General features: G+C 44.7%; 1 long non-coding RNA gene across 1 annotated transcript; it reads right to left on the bottom strand.

Moving 5' to 3' along the window:
• Positions 1–7,001: 7,001 nt before the first annotated feature.
• Positions 7,002–7,783, bottom strand: LOC107744737 (uncharacterized). The gene is made up of 3 exons (XR_001640520.1): positions 7,703–7,783; positions 7,470–7,540; positions 7,002–7,307 (listed from the first exon to the last, which is right to left on the bottom strand). It is a non-coding gene; the product is annotated as an uncharacterized LOC107744737 (long non-coding RNA).
• Positions 7,784–8,007: the final 224 nt, after the last annotated feature.

The following is an 8,007-nucleotide window of genomic DNA, read 5'->3' as shown; positions in this document are numbered from 1 at the left end:
GAGCCATGGAAAGGTCAGGAGCAGGGGGCGCCAGATGGTGATCCAGGCCACAGCCATGACAGCGATCCACGGCAGCATTGCTGGAGGGAGGAGCTGTTGGAATGTAGACTTCAATGCCACCATGGTGATGAATGAAGGCAATGGAGCCGATGGAATTGGAGCCTTGGGCACAGTGGACCAGACGACACCATAGGCTTTGGAGGCTGCGATGGAGTTGTAGTGATAAACCCCCCCCCCCAAGGTGGACCTGAGGTAGGAGGAATGGCGTAGCTGTGGGAGAGACGGAGTGTAGCAGATGGCTCGCAAGTCTGTGGCATAGGAAGGGTCAAGTTTAATGAAGGTGGAGACGATGGTCCGATGGAGCCCGGTGGAGCTGTAAGCCCGATGGTCCCTGGTGGAGCAAAGGAAGGAAAAAGCAAAGGCTGAGGAGTCAGGGCGACGGCCCAAGGTGTAGTGATGGTATCAGTGGCTGGTGGTGGAGCCAGGGGATCCATAGAGATGACACGCGTCATAATCTGAAAACCAACCCTCTCCATTGACTTTGTATTGCAGGAAGCTGCCTTATTTACAAAAATGTGAGGGATGTACTCACTTCTGTGAGATACTGTAGATGTCATGGTATTTCATGTTGTCAGGGTATCTCACTCTAAGCGACGGGAGTGTGGGCGGGGCTCCTTTCCATTCCCTCATACTCCACTATTACTCCCACGATGGATGGTGCTGCCGGCTCATGCACCTGGTCAGACTTGTGAGGCTTGCACTCTGGGACGATGATTTGCTCAGTCGCTCCTACATGCGCTGTCTCACACATTGCGGTGGGCTTGGGCTCTCTGTCTGTGGTAAGCTCTCTGTGCGTATACAAACACACTAGGAGAAAGATGAAAATTTCAAATGTTTTTAATCCAAACACAGTGTAGATAGAGCACAAAACTGAAGTAACGTAGATAAGACCAGACAACTAGAACTGAAAACACAGGAACTTAAATACACAGGATGATGAGGTGATACAGCTGAACGTGATAGCAAATCAAATCAGTAACCATTGTGACAAATGCGAGCAGTGGAATGATGCAAATGAAGACATACTAAAATCTTATTTTTAGATTCCTTTTTTTATCAAACTTGTTTAAAACTTAGCATTAAACGTACCATATATATATATATATATATATATATACACACACACTCACCGGCCACTTTATTAGGTACACCTGTTCAATTGCTTGGTAACACAAATTGCTAATCAGCCAATCACATGGCAGCAACTCAATGCATTTAGGCATCTAGACGTGGTGAAGACGACTTGCTGAAGTTCAAACCGAGCATCAGAATGGGGAAGAAAGGGGATTTAAGTGACTTTGAACGTGGAATGGTGGTGATAATGGAGTGACGACTGACCAGGGTGGAGTCGGTGGGATGAGGGCCGATGGTCCCGGGTGGAGTCTAGGGGGTAAGGAGCCAGGGCAGAGCTGATTGGTTGACGGGCCGAAGTGGAACTGGGGCCACCAATGGACGAGGCAGAGCCTGGGAGTCCTTAAGCCAGGGCAGAGCTGGGGACTGGAAGCCCCAACGCGGATAAGGGCTGCATGGCTGGCTTCAGTGGAGAGTGAAGAAGAGGAAGACTGGGTGAGGTAGCAGACTGAGTGATGGACAGGACTGGTGACGATGAAGAACACTCTGTGCTGGATGTGACTGGTGACAACAAAAACTGTAAGCTGAGTGGAATCAGCGATGATGAAAACACACAGGTTGAAGGTTTGTGAATGGGCAGGTTGGGAAGCACTACCTCAATTTCCCAGTCAACTGCTCATCCAGTTCTACTAAAATCCCCACTGGTATGGACGATTTGGCCGGCTCACACATCTGGTCAGCCAGGACCTTGGTCTCCTCTTCCGGGACGGATGATAATTGACTGATGGGTTATAGTGATTTTGGAAACTGTTTTTACTTTTTGCGTATTCTTCTCCCTTTCGTAATCGGTCCAGTTTGGTTTACATTTTCTGTAATGTTGGTAGTCTCCATACTGCAAATATATTTATACAACTGTGGTTTTAGCAGAGTTTATGTTTGTGGTTCGTTATGTTCTGTTTACTGTGAGATGTAGTAACTATAGCATCTGCAGTGCCTATTGCCGTATGTTTCCAGAAACTACCAGGAAATGCTTAGTATAAACACTTAGGTAAGGGTGACAGTTAAGACATTTGATGCAATGCTCTTAAAGAAATCCCTTGCCTTAGTGATTTTTTTTACCCTCAGGGATACCCTGTCAAAATACTTAAGGGCTTTCATGCAACCGGGCACAGAGGACTGTGGTGACGATGAAGTGAGTGAGGGCCGCGTGTGAGCCTGAGGGAAGGAGTAGACAGATGGAGCCGTAGGGGTGAAGGAATGGAGCGCAGCAGAGATCCCAGAAGTCCGTGGTGATAATGGAGCAACGACTGACCAGGGTGGAGTCGGTGGGATGAGGGCCGATGGTCCCGGGTGGAGTCTAGGGGGTAAGGAGCCAGGGCAGAGCTGATTGGTTGACGGGCCGAAGTGGAACTGGGGCCACCAATGGACGAGGCAGAGCCTGGGAGTCCTTAAGCCAGGGCAGAGCTGGGGACTGGAAGCCCCAACGCGGATAAGGGCTGCATGGCTGGCTTCAGTGGAGAGTGAAGAAGAGGAAGACTGGGTGAGGTAGCAGACTGAGTGATGGACAGGACTGGTGACGATGAAGAACACTCTGTGCTGGATGTGACTGGTGACAACAAAAACTGTAAGCTGAGTGGAATCAGCGATGACGAAAACACAACAGGTTGAAGGTTTGTGAATGGGCAGGTTGGGAAGCACTACCTCGATTTCCCAGTCAACTGCTCATCCAGTTCTACTAAAATCCCCACTGGTATGGACGATTTGGCCGGCTCACACACCTGGTCAGCCAGGACCTTGGCCTCCTCTTCCGGGACAGATGAGGCTGCTGGCTCTAGCTCCTTAGCTGGCATTGACTCAGGATTGATCTCTGTGGTGGGAATGAGCCGGGTCTCTCGGCGACACCAGACAAAGGAACAGAACAAAACTGTCACTACAAATAGACAGAGGGCAACAAGGTAACTGAGGGGTAATACACATTATCACACAGTAGGATTCACACACACACTGATCTTACGGTCTATGTGAGGATTTATTACACACATTTATTCTGACATGTTATTTTACTGACAGAAGTTCAGCTGCACTATTAATGTCTTGAAGAGAAAAGAAGAGACTCTATAACATCTCACTGTTACATTGGGTCAGAGACGCTGTAAAAGGACAGAATTCCTGCACTGTAATCCACATACACTCCTATTCTACTGCTGATGGACTTTACAGGAAGATCAGTCTTTATGTTATTGTGTCTGAATGAGTATCTGAAGGGAGTGCAGTGCAAACTCCAGGACTGATAATTATATCCAAACAAACACTCATCACCCGTCCCTTCCTGCTGATGCTCTTATATGGCACTGATATTAACACACCTCTATTTCCACTCCACTCCAGCTCCCAGTAACAGCATCCACACACACTCTCTCTACACAACACCTGCAAATAACCATCAAATCTGTCTGGATGATCAGGATATGGCTGATCTGTGTCAGTGTAAGTAATCACTCTGTTGCTCTCAGACAGACAGAGACGTTTATATGCTGTGTTTGGATCCAGAGTGAGCTGATGGGAATCTGATGGAGATAAAACACATCAGAATCAGGAATTATGAATCTGTTTGATCTTTTCATGTAGCTGAACTCTTCATGTTCAGTGTATCATCAGTCTCAGTACAGATGACCAGATATCCTGTGCAAATCATCATTTACATCAATTATAAAACTATTCTTTACAGGAAGAACATGAACACTCTCAGTGAGTTTTTCTGCTTGTTTTCTTACTGACTTACATTGTATGAAGTCGTTCCTGGTCCAGAGAACAATGTTAGTGAATGTGACTGTGGAAATCAACAGACATGAACAGTGTGATTCTCATGATCCTGCATCCATTCCTAAGACATTTCTAATATGATGTTCTCCATGATATGAAATGATGATGGACTCGTTTCTAAGAGCAGATGAATCTCCAGAACTTTACTTCTGTCTGAGATCTTCTTGAGCTCCTCTTTGCAGAAATCCTCCAGTTTGTCTCTTACCTGATGGACAGATTCTCTCAGGTTATCAAAAGGGAAGAGAGAACTGAAGGGAATGTCATTTACATCTGTAGATTCAAGAGGTGCTGAGAGAGACTGGAAACTCTACAGAAGACAGAAATCCAAATTCATCAGCTCCACAATTCACCCAATAACCTGCAGGAACATCAGGTTTGTGCAGCTCTTGTTGACTTGACTGATCTTTAGTAACTCACCTCAATCCAGCACTTTCACAGCATCAGCTTCATTCTCCTCATATTCATTATATCACATTAGAGCTACAGATTCTAGTATTTGACACTTACACTCTATGTGAACTTTCTAGGAAACAGTTTGGATGATAAAACATCTGCTAAGAACATAAATGCCCATCCAACAGCTCAATGGATTCTCGTTGTAGGGTTGAGTAGATTTGCTCAGGAAATCAGCTCAAAGGCTACGATTAGATTTACTATTATTTATAAATTTAGAGCAGTTAGAGACACTGAAACTTCACAAGGACCCTTAAGACACGCTCGGGTTTGGTTTGGTTTCAATACACTGAAGCATTGCTAATATACAGCCTCACTTCATGTTTGGGGTTCTCGTCGTCAAATTCATCAATGTGTTACAGACAAATAAAAACCAATTTAACCAGGTTTGAGGATTACCTGATCCAATTTTGATGAACATAACTCAGAATCGGTAATAATGAGTACACTGATTTCACCGTGACATAATAAATCAGAGGAAAAAAAAAAAAAAAGTAAAAGTTGAAATGTTAGTGAAGTTTTGAACTGTTAGTGGTGGTTGACAGCTAAATGTATCTTCCAGAAGAAATGATTCCTAAGAGATTTCCAGAGCTGAAAGCCATTTGTAAGCGGCGTCTCTTTCAGAAGAAGATGATCAGATGAGAGTCTGACTGATGATTATATAATAAGACACTCATGAAATGTTTCTCTGTTAGTCTCCTGTCACAGCAGGATCTGTCTCAAGTCAACTATGATCCTGTTCTTCTAGATCTCTGTTACCTGCAGGAACTGGATGTGATCCTGTGTGTGTGAAAGCTGCTCCAGCTCAGCGTCTCTCCTCCTCAGATCATTGATCTCCTGCTCCAGTCGCTCCAGTCGTCCTTCAGCTCGACTCACTGCAGTCTTTTCCTGATCTCTGATCAGCCGTATCAGCTCAGAGCGGCTTCTCTCAATGGAGCGGATGAGCTCAGTAAAGATCCTCTCACTGTCCTCCACTGCTGTCTGTGCAGAGCGCTGTTAGGACACACAGTGATTCAGGCTTCAGTGAGTCTTAACTGAGACTGAGACAAACTTCTCTTCTTCTCCAGACTCACCTTATGAGACTCCACAGCCTCTCTCAGCTGCTGAAGATCTTTCTCTCTCTGCTGGATTCTCTGCTGGAACGTATTCTTCATCTCCTTCAGCTGCTTCTGCAGGACAAATGTATGACAGTAAATATTACAGAAAACTACTGGCACTAAATCATCATTTGAACAGATGAATCCAGTAAAAGTGGAACTGATAACTAATGGCGGTAGATTCAAACTCCAGGAAGGATGGTTGATTGTTTACCACCATTGTACATAAATTAACATGAAGATTAAGTCCCAATCCCAATTCTATTTTATACCCCTTCACCTACCCCTACATTTGAAGGGATATATGGCCTTTCCCCCTACCCCTCCAACCAAAAGAGAATTGAGACATCCCTACCCATTCGCGTGAACGGGCGAAACAGAGGGTAAGTGTAAGGGGTAGAAATGGGATTGGGCCTAAAGCTTGTTTCACACTACAAGTGTAAGCGCTAGTTTCTCTATGCTGCAGCTGATACGGTGTCATGGTTTTTAGGTTCATATTTTGTACACAGCTCACAAATGCATTGTTGGTCAGGAATACAGAACATTTCCAGATGTTTCTCATGTTTCTGGCAGATCATCTCCTGCAGTCCTCCAGTGGCATTGATCACTTTGTGTGGCTTACATGAATGAAATTCCTTATGACGGTCAAAATTAGTTTGACAGTAAGATTCCAGACACACCAGACAGGACTTGACTGCTTTGTATTTTCTTCCAGTACAGACGTCACACTGCACATCTCCAGCTCCAGCGTAACAGTCAGCGGGAAGTTTGGTCTTCTTCAGTTTCTCCACAACTTCAGCCAGCATGGTGTTTCTAGCTAAAGCAGGTCTTGGACTGAAGGTCTGTTTACACTGAGGGCAGCTGTAGACTCTCATCTGATCCTCCTTATCCCAGCAGCCTGTAATACAGCTCTTACAGTAACTGTGTCCACATTGGATTGTCACTGGATCCTTCAGGAGATCCAGACACACTGGACACATCAACTCATTCTGAGAAAATCTGGCTTCTGCCATTTTACTGCATAAATACAGAGACACAAACACACAACTACATTTTCACTTTCTTTTTCCCTTAAATCATGTTTCCTGGTTCTGTGTTTGAGTGAAATATGTGAAACGTGTCTGCAAGTCTGTAAATCATGAAATATCTACTAGATGTCATTCTCAGAAAAACACTCAAAAAATACAAATTTCAGAGAAGCAGAACAACAGCCTTAAAAAGTGCAGTAATACCGCATCCTAATTACTACAGGATTACTACAGGTCACGTGACCTGCCACCATCCACTGATAGGCAGTGCTGGGTAGATTACTAACAAATTGTAGTCAGATACTGATTACAGATTATATGATGAAAACTGTAGTTAGTAATGTTATTTAGGTTACTCATTTTAGGTCAGTTATAACTGCGCTGTAGACAAACTCACTAGGAGGAAGATAAAAGTTTCTGTCTTTAATCCAAAACACAGATACAGTAATCCAAACACAGGGTAGATAAAGCACAACACTGCAGTAACATAGACAAGACCGGATGACTAAAACTTAAAACATAGGAACTTAAATACACAGGATAACGAGGTGACACAGCTGAATGGGATCAAAAATCAAATTAGTAACCATGGTGACAAATGCGGGCAGGGGAATTGTGCAAATTAAGTCAAAGTCCAAACTGAACTAAAACAGTGCTGGGTAGATTACTAAAGTGATACACACAAATTATGTATACAATTGTGTTTTTTTTTTTGCTGCTGCATCTGCGGTGACAACGAGGTGGTGCTGGAGCTAGAGGCCGGTGGCTGCTGCATCTGCAGTGACAATGAGACACACACACAGAGGATTGAGCGGATGGCTGTTTTCATCCTGAGGTGGAGTTGGCTTTTGCGGTAGAACAACTGTGAACTACATGATGGCAGATCGTACAAGGAAACGCCTGGTGTGGGAGATCCGGAAGGACCTGGTCACATTACCTGCTGATGAACTATTCCGCATCGTCAAGGTCATTGGGCCGATATCAGGTAAAGACTCATCTGAACTGGACCTGGAGGACAATGAGGGTTGTATCGAGTACATCAATGCTTTCATGTCAAGTGAATCTTTACTCGAGACGGAGGACCAAGGTATGAGTAAACTGTTGACATTGCACGAGACTGTAAAATCATGTATTAGTGCATGTACATCTGATGTTCATACAGACACTCACCGTGTACATCCACACACCACTCATGACACTTATCTGACACCACCACCTTTTGCACCTAAACCAGGGGGCATTAAGGGGGCCGTACCTGAAACAAACAGACATACATAAAATGCTTGCAGAATATGAAGAAATCGGCAGAAAAATCCACCAGTACATGACACCTACCCAGAACGTTAACTTGACTCAAACTGTAGCACAGGGGGGCAGGACTACAGCACACATGCACCAGACAGAACAGCCCAAACGTGTAGCTCACAACTTTACATTCCCTGTGAGAGGGTTTCCATATATCCAGTCCCGTGAGT

This window comes from Sinocyclocheilus rhinocerous, unplaced genomic scaffold (assembly GCF_001515625.1).
Source record: "Sinocyclocheilus rhinocerous isolate Xijiao unplaced genomic scaffold, SAMN03320098_v1.1 scaffold1189, whole genome shotgun sequence".
Lineage (NCBI taxonomy): Eukaryota > Metazoa > Chordata > Actinopteri > Cypriniformes > Cyprinidae > Sinocyclocheilus > Sinocyclocheilus rhinocerous.
The sequence above is the reverse complement of the archived record's forward strand: the minus strand, read 5'-3'. Positions and strand labels throughout refer to the sequence as shown.